The sequence below is a fragment of the Nomascus leucogenys genome, chromosome 17 (genome assembly GCF_006542625.1).
Source record: "Nomascus leucogenys isolate Asia chromosome 17, Asia_NLE_v1, whole genome shotgun sequence".
NCBI classification, from domain to species: domain Eukaryota; kingdom Metazoa; phylum Chordata; class Mammalia; order Primates; family Hylobatidae; genus Nomascus; species Nomascus leucogenys.
In genome coordinates, this window is record NC_044397.1 from 50,779,200 (window position 1) to 50,801,163 (window position 21,964).

General features: G+C 38.6%; 1 pseudogene; it reads right to left on the minus strand.

The window, feature by feature from the left end:
• LOC100596913 overlaps positions 1-21,646 on the minus strand; it is a 44,406-nt pseudogene extending 22,760 nt beyond the window's left edge.
• Between the last annotated feature and the right edge of the window lie 318 nt (positions 21,647-21,964).

The following is a 21,964-nucleotide window of genomic DNA, read 5'->3' on the forward strand; positions in this document are numbered from 1 at the left end:
GATAGAAGCCCACCTTCACCAAAGATCTATTAAACTGAACTAGGAATATGATAATATGGAAGAATCCATATCAGCACTGGAAACATTTCAGGAAATATAAGGAAACTCTCCAATACAGAACAGCTTAAGCAAATTGAGCAAAGAACCAGTAATTACTTTTAAAATATTGCTTAGTAAGTGAGTGGAAAATACCCTCAGGAGAACTTCCTTAGGATTTCTAGCACTGAACTGCAGATGCAGGGCACGTGAGCAGTGATAGATCGATTTTGGCAGGGTAAATCTTGATTATATCAATGTTTTTTAGAAGGCTTCAGGTGCTGGAGATCAACTAGAAGGATCTGCAAAAAAAAAAAAAAAAAAAGGGAAAGAAAAAAAGAAAAAAGGAAAGAAAAAATAAAGCAATAATTCAAAGGTTGAGAAAAAACAATCTCAACCCAAATGGATAGACCCAAGCTTTCCATTTTGAGGCATGCACTAAATTCATGGGTAAATTAACTGCAATACATGTTCAAGAACATCAAAAATCATAAGTGATATTACCCCATCCTATTAGTGTCCAAGTGCTGTCATAACAAAGTAACATAAATGGAGTTATTTAAAACCACAGAAATGTATTGAATCACTGTTCTGGAAGCTGTAAGTGCAAAATCAAGGCGTCGGCAGGACTATGTTTCCTCTGAAACTTAGGGTGGAATCCTCCCTTGCCTCTCCAGCTTCCGATGGTTGTCGGCAATACTTGATGTTGCTTGGCTTTCAGCAGAAGCACTTCCACTCTTGCTGCCTTCTGTCATGGCCTTTTCCCCTTCCCTGTCTGTGTGACTGTGCTCTCTCCTCCTCTACAGGAACATGAGTTATATTGATTTAGGGGCCCGTCCTACTCCAATATGAACTCACCTTAACTATTAGGTTGGCACAAAAACAATTGCAGATTTTGCCATTAAAACTAATTGCAGGCCAGGCACAGTGGCTCATGCCTATAATCCCAGCACTTTGGGAGGCCAACGCAGGTCAATTACCTGAGGCCAGGGATTCGCGACCAGCCTGGCCAATATGGTGAAACCCGTCTCTACTGAAAATACAAAAATTAGCCAGGCATGGCACATGCCTGTAATCCAACTACTCAGGAGGCTGAGGCAGGAGAATCGCTTGAACCCAGGAGGTGGAGGTTGCAGTGAGCCGAGATTGTGCCATTGCACGCCAGCCTGGGGAACAGAGACTGTCGCAAAAAAAAATAATAATAATAATTGCAAAAACTTAGTGTATCTTCAACCCTTATTTCCAAATAAGGTTATATTCTGAGGTTCTGAGGTTTAGGACTCTAACATATCATCATTTGGGGGCATCAATTTAATCTATGGTAACCATGTGTCTTTGAAAAAATACTTAAAAAATTTGTCCTGCAAAGAGAGAAATTAACAGCAATTAACTAAAAGAAGTGAAATGAGGTATTTAAAAGAAATGATACTAAGCAATTAAACCTGTTATGGCTAAAAAATTGTCACTGTTTTTATAAAGCAACATATATTAAAAATAATTGTTAAAAGTGAAGATGATTGATATAAAAAAGAAAAACTGTACATAAAACTGCAGACAAAATCTGTAAAATATTGGAAGGTGTGTTGAAAAATAGAAGGTATAAAGGCATCCAACATTTTCATCTTTCAGAGTTGGAGATATTAGCTGTTACATTCTTTACATTATTTCTCAAATTTATTATTTTATATTTAAAGTGAATTACAAGTAGAAAAAAGAAAATAATTCTTAACTTTCAAATAAGAAAAAGAATACAAAAGTGTAATGAACACATTATCAGTAGAGCAACAGAAAAAGAAAAACAAGGTGAGAAAGAAGCATGACAAAGTATAAACTTAACTGAGGTAAAACTAAACATCAATATACATACAAATATATATTAATGTTCATATTAATACCTATGAATGGCTAAATTCATATTAAAGCTACATGTTGAAAGACAACACAAAATTTGACTGCACATAAGAGAAGCACCTAAGCAAAATGATAGTTTAATAAAAAATATACTGAAAAAATGCAAAGCACAGGAGAGCAAGTGGAGGAGTTCCAATGGTAGTGGAGGTAATTTCAGGCGCAGACACAAGAGAACTCAGTGGACAAAGCACAGGGATTTCAATGGAAATAGCACAGAGGGTTAGCTCATATTAACAAAAGGTAGTGGATTTATAATTGAATTATGACATTTACTAACTCTTATTTGAAACAATATAGCATCAAAATAAAAATAAAATTCTTGAAAACATAAAGAAATTGACAAAACCTCAATTGCAATTTGCTACTCCACCATTCGTCTTATTTCTTTATTGACAAGCAATAATAAATTAGGATAGAGAGAATTTGAAAAATATAATTGATAAGCTTGCTTTAGTAGGCATGCTTAGAATTTTGAGGCTGATGAGCAAATATATATTTACAGACTTGCAAATATATATTAAATATTTATAAAAACAAACCAAAATTCTTAATGAATTTTAAAATATTGAAGTATTACTAGTTACATGTAATGATAACAAAAAATCTATACATCAGTTACAAAAGTTAGCCTAAAACAAAATCCAAACCATCAGAAATTTTAAAATAAAAACACCATCTGCAACAATAACTATCATATGTAAATATTAGGTAAAAAGCAAAATTAAAACTTTCCTTCCAGACTATTTAGAAAATAACTATTATAAAAATGCTTACTATCCAAGATAGTTAGATGTAAGAGGCATGTTTTAGTAATCTTTTTATTTTATTTATTTATTTTTGAGACTGAGTCTTGCCCTGTCGCCCAGGCTGTAGTGCAATGCCACAATCTCTGCTCACTGCAACCTCCACCTCCTGGGTTCAAGCAATTCTCCTGCCTCAGCCTCCCAAGTAGCTGAGATTACAGGCGCCCACCACCACACCCGGCTAATTTTTGCATTTTTAGTAGAGACAGGGTTTCACCATGTTGGCCAGGCTGGTCTCCAACTCCTGACCTCAAGTGATCCACCCGCCTCAGCCTCCCATAGTGCTGGGATCACAGGTGTGAGCCACTGCACCCAGTTAGTAATCTTTTTTATTTTTAAGGGGATAAATATAAACTAATTAAGTATTCATCTCAAGAAGTGAGAAAAAGTGAAATCAACCAAAGGAAATTAGGTTAAAAGAATTAAAATTACAGAAGAGAAAGTAATTAATCTGAAAGGAAAATTGAATAAAGTAAATAAAATTCATAAACTTTTGGCCCAGAGTGGGGTCTATCATACATCTAGATCACAAACTTACCCACAAGGCTCTAAAAGACTTATCCTGAATTTTCCACCTCAGCAGATCCTGATTGCCCAGTCAGAGCTGAAAGCTTCATTATTTTAAACAAACTCTAGAACTGATGCTGATGTGTTTCTCACATGACAGTAAATATGAACCTCCTCTAAACAGAAAAAAAAACTCAATGTACCTATTATTATTTTATCATAATTATTCTATGTTATTTCCACTATTTTTCTTATGAATTCCTTATATTTATAATACATCTATAAAACCAAACACTTTAATAAGTAAATACCATAGAACTGTCCAGAAAATCATTCTGTCATAGTGGCTGGTAATGCTTTGCTGAAGCTATAATGTTGTTGAAATTCAATGTTGGAAAATTATATTTTGTATTTTACATTTTACTTTCTTAACGCTTACATTTGAGCATGCACGACCATCATACAAGGCATCTTCATTATCATTTTAACCCCTGTTACATTATTTAGATTTAATCATCAACTTAGTAGTGCAATTCAAAATGCATTATTAATTTTTTTTAATCCCATTTATAAAAACTCTTCATTGCCTATTCACTAGTATCCCTACTGCTAAAATATGTTCCAACCTGGCACAAAAATGGATAAATTCTGCATCGGCACAGAAAAGACACAGGCTCTCAGTTCTTGTGGCCTGCTGATGCTGGCCTGTCCTGCATGATAACTCGGTTCTCCCACTCCACTGTTCTATTTCAGTGACTTCAAAATGTCCCTCAGTACAATGTGCTGTAATATCATTTGGCCTGTATTTGCCTCAAGGGCAGTGTCCTGCATTAAGTCCACCTCTGCTCTTTCATCATTAGCACACAACAATTAGAGCAACATGTTTCACCAGTGCAATAAGCAGGGCTCATAAATTCAAACCAGGATCTCAACTGAGGAAGGTACAATCTTACATTGTGATAAGGTTTATCAATGGAATATTTTCATTACAAGAGAGAAGTTTGTGTTTACAACTGGTAAACAATTATTGTGTTCCTGTAACAGTGTCATCTTTTCTTGAGATTTTTTTTTTATGTTCCTTGAAGTCTTACATTGCTGTATTCTCATTTGAAGAAGCAATCAACTCCTCTAGTCTATAGTGATGACTTCAGGAGAAAAACAGCTTCACTAGCCAGCCAAGCTAGGGACTCTAGAGATCTCTCAGACATTTTTCCATGGATGTACCTGCTTTACTCCATCATGTTCTCTTTTCAGTGGACTTCATACCTTCTCTCTCTATCATGCAAAGCTGGCCTGGGTCCTAAGAGCCTCCTGTTTATTTTCCCTGGGACAGTGCCCTGAAGCATTCAAGGTTGAGCACCTTTCCCCTGTCCCTTTGAGTCTAGCAGGCTCTCTGCATTTGTTCATGCACAATGTGCAGAAACTTGCCTGTACCATCTTGGCAGGGGGATAGGGAAGGTCATGTGGAGTGCTGGCAGCATGCACCAGCTAGTTGAGGGGTCTGCTGGTAATGTGTCCCAGTAGGTTTTTGGGCAGGCCTCCTGGTGGAGTTCAGGAGGCTGTTAGTGGAAGCTGCAACCTTTGTTACTGTGGGCCCCCCACCCCTTTTCCCTGCTCCTAGCTCCTCCTCCACCGTGACTCAGCTGTGCTGATCCCCTCAGTGTTTTGAGTAAGCTTCTTGGGCAGCATCCTGGATGGCTGGGGAAGCCCAACCCTTGTTACACTCTCTTTCCCCCATCAGAGAAATCATGGACCAATGGGCACCCTCTAGGCACTTCGTTCTGCCACCTTGCGGGAGGGGAAAGGCAGGTAAAATCAAACTGTTCTTCTTATCTTCCTCAATGTGTTTACTCTCGAACTTTTTCCTCCAATAGCGTATTGGGCTCCCTCTGCCAGACTCCCAGCCTCTAACAATGGTCCTTTTGTCTTGGGTGTGTCAAGATCCCTGCTTCTGTTGGGGAATGAGGATTGAAAGCTTCTATCCAACATCCTGCTGAGGACACTGTCCTTCAGTATTTGTTTAGAGGACACAATTCATCCCTCTACAGTCAAAATGTATTATCCTTTTTATATATTGCTGGACTTGATTTTGTATTATTTTGTAGAGAATTTTTGTGTCTAAGTTCATGAGAGGTATTATCTGTCATTTTCTTATAATTTTTTTTTCTGATTTGGAGATTTAGTTTCATAAAATAAGTTGAGAAGTGTTATCTCCTCTTCTACATTCTGTAAGATATCATATTTAATTGGTATTATTTCTTCCCTAAAAAATTGCTAGGATTTACATGTGAAGCCACCTGGGCCTGATATTTTCTTCTCTTTTTAGTTTTAGAGGACTGATATTTTCTTGTTGGAAGGTTTTTAACTCTAGATTTTACTTCCATAATAAATAATAGAACTACTCATCTAATCTATTTCTCATTTATTGACTTCTGGTAGTTTGTATCTTTCAAGAAATTGGTCTATGTCATCTATGTTTCAAAATTAAACTTACAGGTTTATTAATACATACACAATCTGTAATGATGTATTGTCTTTCATTATTGATATGGTACTTTGTGCTTTCTGACTTTTTTCTGTGATAAGTCTGTCTAAAAGTTAATCAACTGTATTGATCTTTTCAAATAAGTGGATTTTGGTTTATTAATTTTTAAAAAATTTATATTTTCTAAATTTGGGGTTCTGTTCATCTTTATTATTTCTGCTTGTTCTGGGCTTTGTGTTGTCTTCTTTTCCTAATTTCTTATAATATCACCTTAGAGTACTAATTTGAGATTCTTCTCTTATAATATAGGCATTTAAATAAAAATGTTCCCCTAAGAACTACTTTAGTTAGATCCTGCAATTTCTGATGTCACATTTAATTTCCTCTACACTTTAAAATAATGTTTACTTTTAGCTGAAACTATTTTGACTCACAGGTTATTTAATCATGCACCATTTTATCTCCAAATATTTGGAGAAATTTTCCAGATATATTTTTGCTAGGTTTTTTCCAGTTTAATTCCATTACAATTATAGATCACAATCTCTGAGCACACAGTATACTTTCTATTTATTTAAACATGTTGAGATTTGTTTTTTAGCCCAGAGTCTGGCCTGTGTTAGTGATTGTTCTATGCACATTGGAAGAGTCTGTGTACTCTTCTGTGGGTGAGTGGACTCTTCCATAGGCATTTGGATAGAGTTGGTTGACGGTGTTGTTCAGCTTTTCTGCACTCTCATTGACTTTCTAAATACTTGTTCTATTAATTATTGACAAAGGAGTGATGAAATCTTAAACTATAATTGTGGACTTGTCTGTTTTACCTTTTATTTCTATCAGATTTATTTATATTTTTTAAAATATATTGTTAGTTGTTAGGTGCACACACACACAAAGATTTGTTTCTCTTTATACCTGATAATGTTACTTGTGTGTTGTGTTTCAGGGTGTCTGTTTCTTCATTCTTTTTGTTTGAACTCTTGTATGTGCAGGTGGCTGTCTTGTGACAGCATATAGTTGTGTCTTGCTTTTATACACACTCTGTCAATCTCTGTCCTTGAATTGGTGTGTTTATGCTGCTAAAATTATATTTGTTGTGTTTAGATTAACATCTGCCATCTTGCTAGATCTCTATTTGTTCCATCTATTTTGTTTTTTTAATTTCATCTTTCTGATTTCTTTTGAGTTGATTGAACATATTTTGTGATTTTATTTTATCTTCACCTTTTGACTCATAATCTATAATGTGTTTAATTTTTATATTGGCTACCATAGAATTTGCAGTATACATAGTTAATCAGAGTCTGTCTTCAAGTAATATGATATTGCTCTAGTTTATTTCTTATTCATTTCCTGAATGTCTCTGATAGCTCTCAGGTCATTTCAAGGTAAATTTTTCATTTTGCATTTTTCCAGTTCTCAGTGGGAGTTTTGTCTGCCTCAGGCAGGCTTGTCATACCCATCCTGAAAGGAAGACCTTCTGAAGAATCATCCTTAGTCACTAATATCTTTGGAGAGAAAGAAGTACCTGTGAAACAAGAACGCAATGATATGAATGAGAAGCAAGAAACAAACATAGCTCTGGGAAATTAAAAACATGATAGCAGAAACTAAAACTTAATAGGAAGTTTGGAATTTAAAGTTGAAGAAATAACCTCAAAAGTAGAGCAGAAAGAAAAAGAGCTGGAAAATAAGGCATAAAAGATAAGGCAATTAGAGGACCAGGACAAAGTGTTTGACATCTGAATGGTAAGCCTTTCAAAAAGAGAGAACAAGAGGTCAGGAGATCGAGACCATCCTGGCTAACATGGTGAAACCCTGTCTCTACTAAAAATACAAACAATTAACTGGGCGTGGTGGTGGGCACCTGTAGTCCCAGTTACTTGGGAGGCTGAGGCAGGAGAATGGCATGAACTCGGGAGGCGGACCTTGCAGTGATCCGAGATCACGCCACTGCACTCCAGCCTGGAAGACAGAGCAAGACTCCGTCTCGAAAAAAAAAAAAAAAGAACAGAGGAGAGGACTCACCAATTAAATAAATTTAGAATTTTTCTAGAATTAATTTGTGCAGCCAAACTGAAAAATCTCATTGCCTCCATGAGAATAAAATAAAATATTCAAGCCATGCATATTCTCGTGACATTTGCAGGATACGTGGGCTAAAGAAGCTGTAATATTATATTTCAGAGAGAAATAAGATCATAATTAAAGAATAAGAACTGATAATGTTTTGTCTTCAACACTAGAAACTAGAAAATGGAAGAATGCCTTTAACATTCTGAAGGAAAAGTATTTCCAGCCTGGACAACTGTATCTGGGCAAACAACCAATTAAGTTTGAGAACAGAATGAAGTCTTCATTATTTGCGGATTCTGTATTTGCGAATTTTCTTATTAAAATTTATTCGTAACTCTCAAATCAGTATTACAACACTTTTGCAGTCATTTGCAGACATATGGTAAACAATTTGACTGCCCAACACACTTTCCCGGTTGAGGTTAAACAAGATGACATGGTTGGTTTAATGCAGCTTTCATACAGGAACATATCTTCTCATGGTCTATTTAGTGCAATTTTTTCTTTGGATTTTTGTGCTTTTTTGTTTGTGGTTTCTCCACTTAAAACGACCCCCAGGTGTAGTGCCGAAGCGTTGGCTAGCTTTCTTTAGCACAAGTGGGGTGTGATATGTGTGGATAAGCTTCATTCAGGCCTGAGTTACAGTGCTCTTGGCCGTGAATGCAACATTAATGAATTAACTGTATATAAAATAAGGTGTCTTTAAACAGAAACACACATAAAACAGGGTAATGTATTGATTGGTAGATGAAAATGTTGTGAACAGAGGCTGGCAGGAACCTAATCTTGTTAATTCGCTGAGAGCAATGGCTCAGTATTTGCTAATTCAGTGTTGATGGCAACTTTATAGGACGTTAACGATGGCAAATAATGAAAATCAGCTGTAAATACACTTTCAGGCACGTTTTCTCCCAAGTAATCCCTTCTCAAAAAGTTTTTGGAAGATAGGTTTCACCAAGACAAGTGAAAGCACTAAAGAAAAGGAAGACATAGGAAATAAGACAGTGAAGATGTAACACGTGAGAGAAGCAAAGGGAGTTCCAGGATGATATTGAGGAAAGATCCCAAGGAGAAAGCATGACACCAGAGCTAGTGAGCAAAAAAAAATCCCAATCGGAGCAGTGTCACTCATAGTGTGTAGGAAGCGGTCATCTGTGCTGTCTTTGCCATCAACACATGGCCTTTCTGTGTGAAGGTGGAATGGCGGTGTGTCCCGCCAGACTCATCAGTGCACAGTGCTGGTGGAGCCTCTGTTCCGTCTCCTGTGCCTGCAGCCCGAATCCGCTGAGATCATCCATATGGCACCCACGAAGGGCTGTGCACTAGTTACCCCCAAGGGTTGGAACTTGGCTGTGTTGAGCTTAGAAGAAGACAAACCCTGTTCCCACCACACCCCACTTGTATTCCTGCTGGACCACACTGCAGCCTTTCTAGAAGTCCCAGCTTTTTCACAGGTTTTCACTTCTGTCCTTGACCACTTGTTTTCTCAAATGGGGCTATTATAACTTCTCAGGAAAACTAAGGCCAGACTGTGATCCTGAGAGACACAGATCAGCTTCTCTTACCATGGAGGCTTTATTTAAAAAATAGCCCTTTCCTGAGATCAACTTTGAAAATATCTAAATAGTACATTTATTATACACAGCCACATGGGGAAAATAAAAATAAAACTATATGAGGAGTTAATGACAAACATTCAGCATGGTGGTTACCGCTGGAGGGACTGAGTGAGGGGGATAAAATCAGGAAGACACTTTTAAGTTCTGTTTCTTAAGCTGGGCAGTGTGTACACATTATTTCTTTTATTGCTATTCTTTATGCACACACACACACATACATACAAGCAAACACATATACTATACTCTTTTATATATGTGTTATATGTTTAAAAACACAATTAAAAAAATTAAAGCCTTAAAAGTCACCAAACAGAAAAGCTGAGAAACCCTGCTAGACATCTCCAAAGGCTTATTTTTGTTTAACTGTTAGTGTTGCTGGAAAAAGGGGTCCTGTTCCAGATCCCAAGAGAGGGTTCATGGATCTTGCACAAGAAGGAAATGTGAGTGAGTCTCAGAGTGCAGTGAGAAGAGAGAGTTTATGGAAAGCCACTCGGTTACAGAGCAGGGCATCCTCAGAAAACAAGCTGAGGAATGTGCCATCAGTGCTTTAAATTCTTCTTGTATAGGGGTCTTATGTATGTAAAAGCTAAGGTGCTCACGGGCTAACAGCATGAAAAAATTGATTACTTTGTTGATATGGAGAAAGTTATCCTTGGCATTTGAGTGCGCAAGTACCTCAAAGCATGCTATGATCATCTTAAAAGCATATACTGTTATGTGATATTGGGACATATGAACATTCTTCTGTCTAGGAGTTTGCCCTTGCGGGCATTACTAAATTGCTTCCTTAGCTGTAAACATCTTATGACCACGGGGTGTGACTGGCAAAGAATGTGACTTGCTAGTTTTAAGATGGAGTTGATTTTAAAATGGTGTCACTCATGCTCACCTACTTTCCTGTTTCCCAAACATTATTGTAGTACTTTTTTTATATTTAATAATAAGAGATCAATGTGAATGAAAAAGTAACAGTGAAAAACAAAACAGTAAATATGCTAATATAAAGCAGGAAAAAATCAGGTCAGAATTTGGATAGAGGCGTTTAGTTTCATCATAAATCAGGTCATTGGTCTCATGCTAAGAACACTTAAGGGTATCCCTTTCCACCAAGGACCTGTTTTATTTTTTCTTTCACTTTCTTTACTGCCTTTATGGCTGTTTGCTTACTGTAGCAGTTTCTTCACATAAAGGTTTGCTTCTATTTGATCAAAATCCATTTTTTCCCTAGTAGATGGAGGCAGAGGAGAAATATTTTCAAAGAAAAAAACAAAGCAGATGACAAAATCAACATTGGTTTTCTATTACAGAATATAGAAAATCAGAACTAATTAAAGGGCATGTCTATACAAAGAAACACACTAAAAATGATGCTACACGTTGAATCAATTATTATGAAGTCCCAGTTTATACAAGATAGAATGAAATGGCCATCAACTAAAGTTGTGAAATACTCTATGTGCTCACCATTCTCTGACAGTCTTCCCTGACCTCAATCCTCAAGAGACATTTTAGTCTTCTTTTTTTGCATGTGGAATTAATTTGGATTTTGTAGCAAGCAGACTGTGTCATGTGAGTCTCTTATTTCCCAAGTTACAGCTGATGTGCAGCTTCTGCTCTGGTGTCTCATTCGACGTCAATGAGTAACAAGAGAATACTCCGTTCTTTAGAAATGAAGTAAGTTCAGGAGTATGTCCCTAATACTGAAAATTACTCTCTCGAGGGCTAGGTCAAGAGGGTATGTTTAGTGACAAAGCGGCTGAGTCAAGTTTTGGAATGAACTGATTTGTTAAGGAGGCTGATGAATGGATTTGCCCTTAATGTTTTGCAGTTTTTCTATCTTCCCATTCAAGAGAACACCTTACCTAACTTCTTCATTATTATCACTTTCTACATTGAGGAGACCCAGCCTAATTGGAGGGCTGAGAGATCATGAAAATTCAGACATTCCAAGAAAAATAACAATATTTGAATGATCCCTCTGAAAGAGATTTATCAGAACCTCTCCTGTTCTCTTCTTGCTAATGCCTCCGTTTGCCATGGTGAGAAATGTTATGATGATTTAGAAGTAGTCTGAGGAAAGTTTGTTAGCTTCAAAAGGGCAAAATAAAATTTTCCAAATTCGCAAAGCCAAAGTGGTCTTTTTCTTTAAAGTGTGACTGTGGGGTCTTTGGTACATCAGTTTTAGAGACATAAAGTGTTTTTTTTGTGTTCCTATGTAAGTAACACATGCATTTTTAAAACTCTATAGAAAATGTGTTATTTTCAATAAATGATATTTATAACTTTTTAGTTATCTTGGTATGACACTTACCTTCTATACTTTGAACACCCTCTCATGAGATGCTGTACATCTTCTTTGCATATACTTACATTTTATATTGTCTGCCTTCTCTGCTCATTTATAATTCCTGTGAAATCAGAAAATGGCTCTCATATCCCCAATTTCCAGCCATTAGTAAACTCCCCAAATATAATTGAATATATGAATGAATATTGAATAAGACTTACTAAATTCATCATGACAATATTACATATGTCTTACAAATGAAAAAACAAAAATTATGTTTTCTATTCAGGACTAAGCTTGAATCATTAGAGTGTGACATTTCTGAAAGTATGTTCTACAGAAAATTATTTCTGGAGGATTTTAATAATCAGCAAAACAACCTTCCTCCCTTATTTAATAATTAAAGTAATTTGGAGAATTGAAAGTTGCTACATTAAGCAAAATTAGGTTACTTTACCACTAGACATAGAAATACATTAATAGGTATATAGAGCATGCAAAGCTCTGGGTGGGGATTTAGACTTCTTTGACTGGCTGGAGGTCTTCTCAACAAGCTTCCTGCGGGAATAAAATTCTCCTTTGGGACCAGCTGTGTTAGAACATGGCATTTATGCTTGTTTCATTGAATACTCCATTTTGATCTGTCTGCCTTTTGACCTGATAAAATTTATGATTGCATATGCAATGTAGATGTAGCAGAGAGGCAAAAACTGATTGAGAATCTCTTATGAACCCTTGTCTAGCGCTTGCAACAATCCTATGAGGAAAGCTCTATTATCCCCACTTTATAGATGAAGAAGCTGAGACCCAAAGCAGTGAAGTGAGTTTCGGGGCCAGCACAGTAGCGCTTGTGAGGAGATGGTTTCTCATTCTGGTTGGCCTGATTCCAGTGTCCAAGCTTGTTCCGCCGACTTCATCAAGTTTCCAGCTTCCGTGGTGCCTGTCCTCATGCTGACCCAGGCCTTTCCATGGCACCGGCTGCATCCCAGAGTGAGGTGCCCGGGTAGTCCTGCCTCCACAGCTCCTTGCTGGAAAACCTGTGGATTTGCTGCTCCTCGGAGTTTTTCTTGTTCTTTTCTCAGGTCCAGTTGCTTGTGAGACTGGCTGTGTTTTCTGCCCTTCGATTCTTTTAAATATCCCTACTTCTTTGTGATTATTCATCCTTAGACTAGTTCGTGTAGGTTTCTCCTTTTGCCGTCAAATTACTCTTGTCTAAGACAAAGCTTGAAAGAGGGAAGATTCTTGTGTTGAGCTTTGAATGAATGCCGGGCACTATGTTAGTAAACTTCCTGTGTGTGCACAGGTGTGTTCATGTGTGTGGAGATGTGAGCCTCAAAACAACCCAGAGACAATATGTGATGACAGCTCCAACCAGCAACTGGAGCTAAGTCCGAAAGAGATGGCCATGGACATGAATGGAGGCTTCTCACCATATTAGTTGCACTAAAATACAATCACCAAATAGTCATCAATATTAGATGATTGTGTGAGACAAGGCTGTCAGGCAAAGTGAAATTGGGGAAGAAAGTTGTGTAATGCTAAAGTCACCACCAGGGTTTGAGTTTGCACCAAAGATTATCCGAGTGGCTCCTTCCATGCTCTTCCCCAGCTGTCTCTTCCTGTCCGGCAGCACCTTTTGAATGGAGTGTTCACCTTCCCCTTCCCAGTCATGGGAGTCCCTTTGCCACAAAGATTATCAGCCACTTGTATTTTGTGTGCATTGTATATATTTACCCCTGTTTATTTACCTTTTGATTTTGTAAAGGGATTTTTAAGCATACATAAGATTTAAATTATATTAGACTACAATAGCTATGTGTGTATACATAAATATATGTATTTTGTGTATAAATATATGTATTTTATATGCACACGCATATATATTCATATGTACACATATACACATACACATATAGTCAGAGTTTCTCCTAGTGAGAGGTGACATTGTGCTGGCAGTCCTCACAACCCTCGCTCGCTCTTGGCACCTCCTCTGCCTGGGCTCCCACTTTGGTGGCACTTGAGGAGCCCTTCAGCCCACCGCTGCACTGTGGGAGCCCCTTTCTGGGCTGGCCAAGGCCAGAGCGGGCTCCCTCAGCTTGCAGGGAGGTGTGGAGGGAGAGGCGCCAGCGGGAACTGGCACTGCGCCTGGCGCTTGCGGGCCAGCTGGAGTTCCGGATGGGCGTGGGCTTGGAGGGCCCCGCACTCGGAGCAGGCCCCAGGCAATGAGGGGCTTAGCACCCTGGCCAGCTGCTGCGGAGGGTGTACTGGGTCACCCAGCAGTGCCAGCCCACTGGTGCTGTGCTCGATTTCTCACTGGGCCTTAGCTGCCTTCCTGCAGGGCAGGGCTTGGGACCTGCAACCTGCCATGCCTGAGCCTCCCACCGCCTCCATGGGCTCCTGTGGGGCTGGAGCCTCTCCGATGAGCACCACCCCCTGCTCCATGGCACCCAGTCCCATCGACCACCCAAGGGCTGAGGAGTGCGGGCACACGGCGCGGGACTGGCAGGCAGCTCCACCTGCAGCCCCTGTGCGGGATCCACTGGGTGAAGCCAGCTGGGCTCCTAAGTCTGGTGGGGACGCGGAGAACCTTTATGTCTAGCCCAGGGATTCTAAATACACCAATCAGCACTCTGTATCTAGCTCAAGGTTTGTAAACACACCAATCAGCAGCCTGTGTCTAGCTCAGGGTTTGTGAATGCACCAATGGACACTCTGTATCTAGCTACTCTGGTGGGGCCTTGGAGAACCTTTATGTCTAGCTCAGGGATTGTAAATACACCAATCGGCACTCTGTATCTAGCTCAAGGTTTGTAAATACACCAATCAATACCCTGTGCCTAGCTCAGGGTTTGTGAATGCACCAGTGGACACTCTGTATCTAGCTACTCTGGTGGGGACGTGGAGAACGTTTGTGTCTAGCTCAGGGATTGTAAACGCACCAATCAGCACCCTGTCAAAATAGACCACTTGGCTCTACCAATCAGCAGGATGTGGGTGGGGCCAGATAAGAGAATAAAAGCAGGCTGCCCGAGCCAGCAGAGGCAACCTCCTCAGGTCCCCTTCCACACTGTGGAAGCTTTGTTCTTTCGTTCTTTGCAATAAATCTTGCTACTGCTTACTCTTTGGGTCCACACTGCTTTTATGAGCTGTAACACTCACCGTGAAGGTCTGCAGCTTCACTCCTGAGCCAGCCAGACCATGAACCCACCAGAAGGAAGAAACTCCGAACACATCTGAACATCAGAAGGAACAAACTCCAGACACGCCACCTTAAGAGCTGTAACACTCACCGAGAGGGTCTGCGGCTCCATTCTTGAAGTCAGTGAGACCAAGAACCCACCAATTCTGGACACACTAGCATGTTTATTCTGTTTTTTTTTTTTCTTAGAAACTCAGTCCATTTAGGCTTAATTTAAAGCTATATTTCCTTCACTTATTTTTAAATATATTTTATCAGGTAGCTGCTTTAAGTGGATTTTAGGACCAGTCTGAAAATCATATATGTGTAAATAAATAATCAAGTATAAAAATAAATAAGCACCATATTCTCCCAGATGTCATAATCATTTCACATTCTTGGCACCTAGGGGTAGACCCAGGCATGCATCAAGTTCAGTGGGTGCTATTCGAGTCAAGGGTCAGTAAGTGAATCATAATATATTACAAACAAGGCTTCTAGAGGCTATCCTTCCTGCTCTTATAGCTTGTGGAAGAAACTTCTGTTGAACTAGTGCCATATACAGGCATGCAGTAAAAGTTCTCTTTTTTCTTCCTATCTGGCCAAAGAATCGCATTTTGTTCATATATGAAAGAGAGAGGCAGCTTCTTTCTCCATCAATTGTGTAAAAGTGCCTAAATAGATAAAAATTGTGTTAACTTTCATTGGGATTTTTGTTTCTACCTAGAAGAGCTCTCCAGTAATGAAAGTTTCAGTCCTTTTCATACATTCAAAATGTTAAATTGCCATATTTAGCCAATTAAAGGACAGGATGCCTAGCTAAATTTGAAAAATAGCTCTAACTGCTGAATATTTGTAATTGATTGAAGAAAGCTTCATACAGGACATTAGGACATACTGCCAAAGTCAATACAGGATGTGGGGTGAGGACACAGGAGCCTGGCAAGCCTAGCAAAAGATGGCATCCCAAGTCGTGGCTCATGCCTGTAATCCCAGCACTTTGGGAGGACGAGGCGGGCAGATCACCTGAGGTTGGGAGTTCGAGACTGGCCTGACCAACATGGAGAAACCCCGTCTCTACTAAAAATACAAAATTAGCCAGGCGTAGTGGTGCATGGCTGTAATCCCAGCTACTTGGGAGGCTGAGGCAGGAGAATCGCTTGAACCCAGGAGGCAGAGGTTGCAGTGAGCTGAGATCGTGCCATTACACTCTAGCCTGGGCAACAAGAGTGAAACTCCGTCTCAAAAAAAAGAAAAGAAAAAAAAAGATGGCCATCCTCACACCCCTGAAATAGGTCTCCTGCATAGAACCCACCAGAAGCCTCCCACTCACCTGCCCTCAGTGCTGCACTAGATGCTCAAAAATGGTTCTTTCTGAGGCACTAAGTTCAGTACATTTATTGAAATCTTAGTACATGGGAGGCACCTGCTGAGCTATGAGAGATGTAACAATGACTGAGAATTGGTAGTATCTTCAACAAGTTTAAAAAGAGACGAATCTGTACACAACCTTCATGTATCATGAAAAGCACCATACTAAAATAAAATATTTTATAAAAGTAATTAATTTTAAAAAATGTTCTCTCTTCCCACCTCTTCATCCTTATAAAATGTAAGCTCCCTGGGGCAGTGATTTCTTGTTTTGCTTACACTTATATTTCCAGTACCTAGAATGACATCTGGCACTTAGGAGACCCTCTGCAAGTATCTGTTAAATAAAAGATAGGATTACTGAATGATAAAGAGGAAACGGAAATGAATTCCAAAAAAAAAAAAAAGGATCACAGGTGGTTCCATGAAGGAAGACTGGTTATGAAGCTTTGTGTGGTAGAGATGCAAGAACGATGATTTCAGTCTGAGAGAATAGGATACGCAAATATGGAAGTCATGAATTTTATGGAAACTCTAAAAACAGAGGACAGTGTTAACTGAAGTACAGAGATTAAAAAAGTAGGTTGGATTTGTATTGTAGAGAAACTTGAAAGCCATGTTGAGATATTTTGAACTTTCTTCTATAAGTTAATATTAAGAATTAAAATGGACCAGGCACAGTGGTTTATGTCTGTAATCCCAGCACCTTGGGAGGCCCAGGTGGGAGGCCACTTTAAGCAACATAGGGAGACACTTTCTCCACAAAAAAATTAAAAAATTAGCTGGGTACGATGGTGTGCACTTGTAGTCCCAGCCTCTCAAAGAGGCTGAGGTGGGCAGATCACTTGTGCCCAGGAGATTGAGGCTGCAGTGAGATAGGATTACACCACTGCACTGCAACATGGGTGACAGAGCAAGACACTGACTCAAAAAAAATCAATTAATTAAGATGGAAGTAAGATGATAATAGGTGTTTCATGTAAATGATACTTTGCAGCCACATAAATCTGGAATATATTGTTTTTCACATGACTCTTGGAGATCAATGCAAACAAAACGACCCCAAGGATGTCACAGCAAAATCCAACTTTCCAATCAATCACATGCAGAAAATGGCTGTTTACTTCTAGTTAATTCAATGAATTCTCAAACTAATTTGAGCATAGAGCCCTTTTCTCCAGGGCCATATTTAACTGTGGATAGACTGATTCTGCTGAGCCTTGCTTTTCTCGGGTAACTGGTTGTGTGGACATGTGACTCATGGCTTGGCTTTATTCAGTCTATTCTGTCAAATGACAATTTCATAAATGCAGAGTTAATTCAGAGAGACCTGCATTCTAGTCTAGCTTTGCAACTAATTTGGGCTATTTATCCAACTTTCGTGAGCATTTTTTAAAATTTTGCAACTGTAAGATGAACAGTCTGAATAAGACTATCTTTAATTTTTATGATATTATGATCAACTCTCTTCTTACAAAGCCAAGATTCCAGCTCAGTAAGAAAATGTCCTTGAGATCCAAGGACACGATGACCTCAGACGTGGGACGATGTTGAAACTTCCTCAGAGACACGTTCCCAGGCTTTTACATTTCTTCCTCTCTGGACACATCGTTTATGTCCTGATGTTCAACAATCAGATCTGTCTCCTATCCTGGCCTTATCCCTGGAGAAGCAGGTGCTGCTTGGTCATAAAATTTTGCCAATTAGTTTTTAACAAAATTAAGGTCAAGATTCTTCTCCAGATGATGAATTTTTTCCATATTGCAATCCAATTTCTTGAAATTTTGAGGATGTGCAATTCTAATTATTAAGATTAACATATAAATATGGGCATGCCAAATAAGCATTATGAGAAATAACACTAGATTTAAATTGTTTAAAGCAAGCAATTACACCTGACAATATAGTCAAAGGACATAAAATAGTACAAGAGCCCTTTTAAAAATGTAATTATCCTCTGCCCCTTTAATCTACCAACCTGGAAACATGTGGCTTTTGTGTTTATGTATGAAGGTAGGTAAATTTCTCACCAATCAAAATTTAAAAAGAATGCAGAACAGTGACATTTTGTTCTTTCCACCTCATGCCAAAGCCGCATATTCTCTCTTTACAAATAAAGCCAACGTTTAGTTCTGGCTTACATAAAATACTTTATACTTCTATATACAAGCAAATAACTATTTACTTCTCCAACTTTGTGCCCTCATGCTGTCGTTTGTTCTGAGCCTTTGGGAATGTGTGTATTGATATTGAAAAGATAGAAGTTATGACATCCAAGATTATCATGAATGTGATAATTCCCTTGTGATGCACATTCCCTTGTGATGACTTTAGCATCTAAATCTAGCATCTAAATCTCTCCAATCTAGCACATCTCTCCAACCTCCTTGTCAGCTGCCCTGTTCAAGCCATGTTATATGTTTCCTAGACTACTTCAGGAGTCCCTCATCCAACCTTGCTGCTTCCAGCCCTGATTTTTCCTATTCCTCTCCAGCCTGCAGCCAGACTGGGCTCCCAGAAAGCTATTAATATTTCTGAGTATACTGGTCTGCAGACCAAAACCCTTTCATGGTCCTTCCTGAGTTCTTCATTCTTTAAATTGTTTTGCAAGACCTAGAAAAATGTGGTCTGTGTCAATTTCTCCAGTTTTTTTACATTCCCAATCTTGTGTTCCATACTTCACTCATCTTTTCCATCTTTATGTGAAGCTGGCATTCCTCTTGAGTCTCATATTCTGCTGAAACAATTTGTCTTTCCTCCTCCATTTTCTGTTCTTCTGAAAGCTCTTTAGGATCCTCAATAATTTTTATGACCATAAAGAGATCGTGACACCAAAAAGTTGAAGAGTTTCCATCCTGAGGCAAGGACTTGACAAGGAAAGCTGAGAGTGAACCCAGAGCCAATAAATCTGCACATACCACAGGGCTTCCAATCAGCGAAGAACAGAAGTTCCAAGAAGAGAAGAACCACATTAGGCAGAAGAGAAGAAATCATGAAAGCAGTGATTCAAGAAAAGTTTCCTTTGCTCTGTCTTTCAATCTTTCTAGCTTTCATTTATGTTATCACATATTTAACTTTTCAGAGCTCTTTTTGTTCTCTGAATATCCTGCCTTCTTCCTCTTTTTAACAGTATTTCTTTTTATATGTTTCATGCATTCTGTAGCTTTTTTATTATCTCTCAAAAAATATTTGTGGTTATTGCCTTTGAAGTTTTCTTCTTCCTTCCAAATTTCTGATCTTATATTTTCTCTTTCTCGGAGCTCAGGGACATATTTCCAGGTTAAAGGCACACTGTTGTCCAGCACTATGTGAAAATAATCTCACACAAACATACATCATTGCAAATTTTGAAAATGCTAAGAACAAAGTAAAAGATGCCAATTGCTTTTAAGAAAGAGAAGAAGTAGGTTTTAAACGAAGAATCAAGCATCAGAATGGGATCGAACTTGTTAACAGCAACATCGAAAGACAGAACGTAATGGAATAACATCTGGATGGAACATCAATATTCTGAGGGTGATGTTTTCAACATGCATTTTGTGCAACCAGACTCTTATTTAGTGTGAACATAATATAAAGACATCCCCAGGCATGCCGGGTCTTTGGAACTCAGCCCCAGGCATCCTTCCCCAGGAAGCGAGGGGAGAATGTGCTCTGCTAAAGCAAGAAGATAACCAAGAAAGATGAAGTCAGGGGACCCAGTAATTGGGGAAATCAACATGAAAGAAAGGCAAAAGAGGTCATCATGATGGTGATAGAAGCCCTGGGAGGAATGCTGAGCAACCAGGCTGGAGCTGACCAGAGCCAAGTAGGACAGGGTGGAAACTGCAACGGAGGCTCTTTTAAGATGTTGGGATTGTTAGACTCCCTCCCAAGGGGTCGCTTGTATATATGGGGTTGCAGAGGATGGAGGCAGACCACAGACTCTGGAGTCAGATCACATGGGTTGGAATAAGCTCTTTCATGTATGAACTGTGAATTTGTTCTCTTCATGCCTCACATGAAATATGAGGATAACAAGATAACTACCTGTTAATGTTGTAAGCATTCAGTGAATTTGGAAGTGCTCGGAATAGTGCCTGACACACAGGAAGTGCCATGTTTATGTTACCTTGAAAATAGAGGAATTTATAGTTTGATAGATCAATAGATGACAAATCTATAGAGGGTAGAAAGAACATTACATCACAGGGGCTATGTTTGGGTGATAAATTAAGCATATAGAAAACTGAGCAAAACTAAAATAGACACTACTCCAGAGAAAATAAAAATTGAATGCCAAAGGAAAAATCAGTATTGAAGGTTTTAGCTATATAAACACTGAATATTGACTTAACAAAAATTATGGCATAACTCTTATCAGTGGAACAGAATACAAGAAGTGTGAGTGAACTGGTGACATGTGTGATAAGAGCTGTATCTTATTCTTCCATACTGAGATGCCAATAAAAGTGCCTAAGATTGGAAAAAAATAGAAAAACTAAAATATAAGCATGTTATTTAGCAACATAAAAGTAAAACTCCAAATAATCCATCAATAGGAGAGCATAGTTTTTCCTAGTAAGCTTGTATAGCTGTTTCATTTTAACTCTTTAAAATATGTGAATATATATTGTGTTAAAAATTAATGGGCAATAGAGAAAAGGAACAGGATGAATCAAGACAGAGAAGATTAGTTTCGAGAAAACACAATCAAAGAAAGGCACAAGAACTTAAAAATAAGTTTCAATATCTGCAGAAATATTTTCAGATTTAGTGAACAAGTTTGTAACATGAAACAGATTGCTTTGAAAATAGAGCAAAGAAAATTTCTAGTAACAAAAAAAGATTGCCAAAATAAAGTATTTAGTGGTAGGCGTCAGTAATTGATGGCCAGATTAGTAAATTGGAAGATAAAATAGAAGAAATATCCCCAAATATGGATTAAAAAGTCAAAGTGAAAATATTGCAGAAATTTTGAGGGAGCCCAGGACACTTTTAGGAGACTCAGTGTTTGTTTGATAGTTGTTTGAAATAGAACAGAGAGAAGGGGGAGAAGGAACTAATCCAAGAAGTAATAAAGTAAGCATTTCCTGGAAGTCAATGTAAATCTTCAGTTGGAAGTGGCCATGAGATGCTGAGGAACAATAATGTACTATCTGGGAAAATCTTCATGATATTTCTGATTTCCAGTGACAAAGAGAAAAATCTAACAACCTCTCGAGGGGAAAAGCCCCTGAAGAACTAGAGCGAGACTGCAGTGAGGGATCTCTGGAGATGCCAACCTGGTGGTGCTTTGAACCTTCTTACGGGAAGAGAGTTGTGCTCATCCATCACACTATTCCATGCTTGCAACCCAAATCCTTTCACACATGTAAACACTTGGCTACCCATCTCTGGAAAAAAAAAAGGAGAATTACCCTGGGTTGTATTTTAACAAAATAAAAAAAAAATGAACCCAACCAAGGAAGTAGATATGTAATCTGGTGACAGTGAGACGCACAGTGAGTTCCAGTCATTGCTGGCGATTTTGCTAAAGCTTTTTTCTTTCTCTTTGTTTTTTTTCTCTTTTCTTTTTTTTTTTTTTTTTTTTTTTTTTTTTTGAGATAGAGTCTCACTCTTTCGCCCAGGCTAGAGTGCAATGGCACAATCTCAGCTCACTACACCCTCCACCTCCTGGGTTCAAGTGATTCTCCTGCCTCAGCCTCCCGA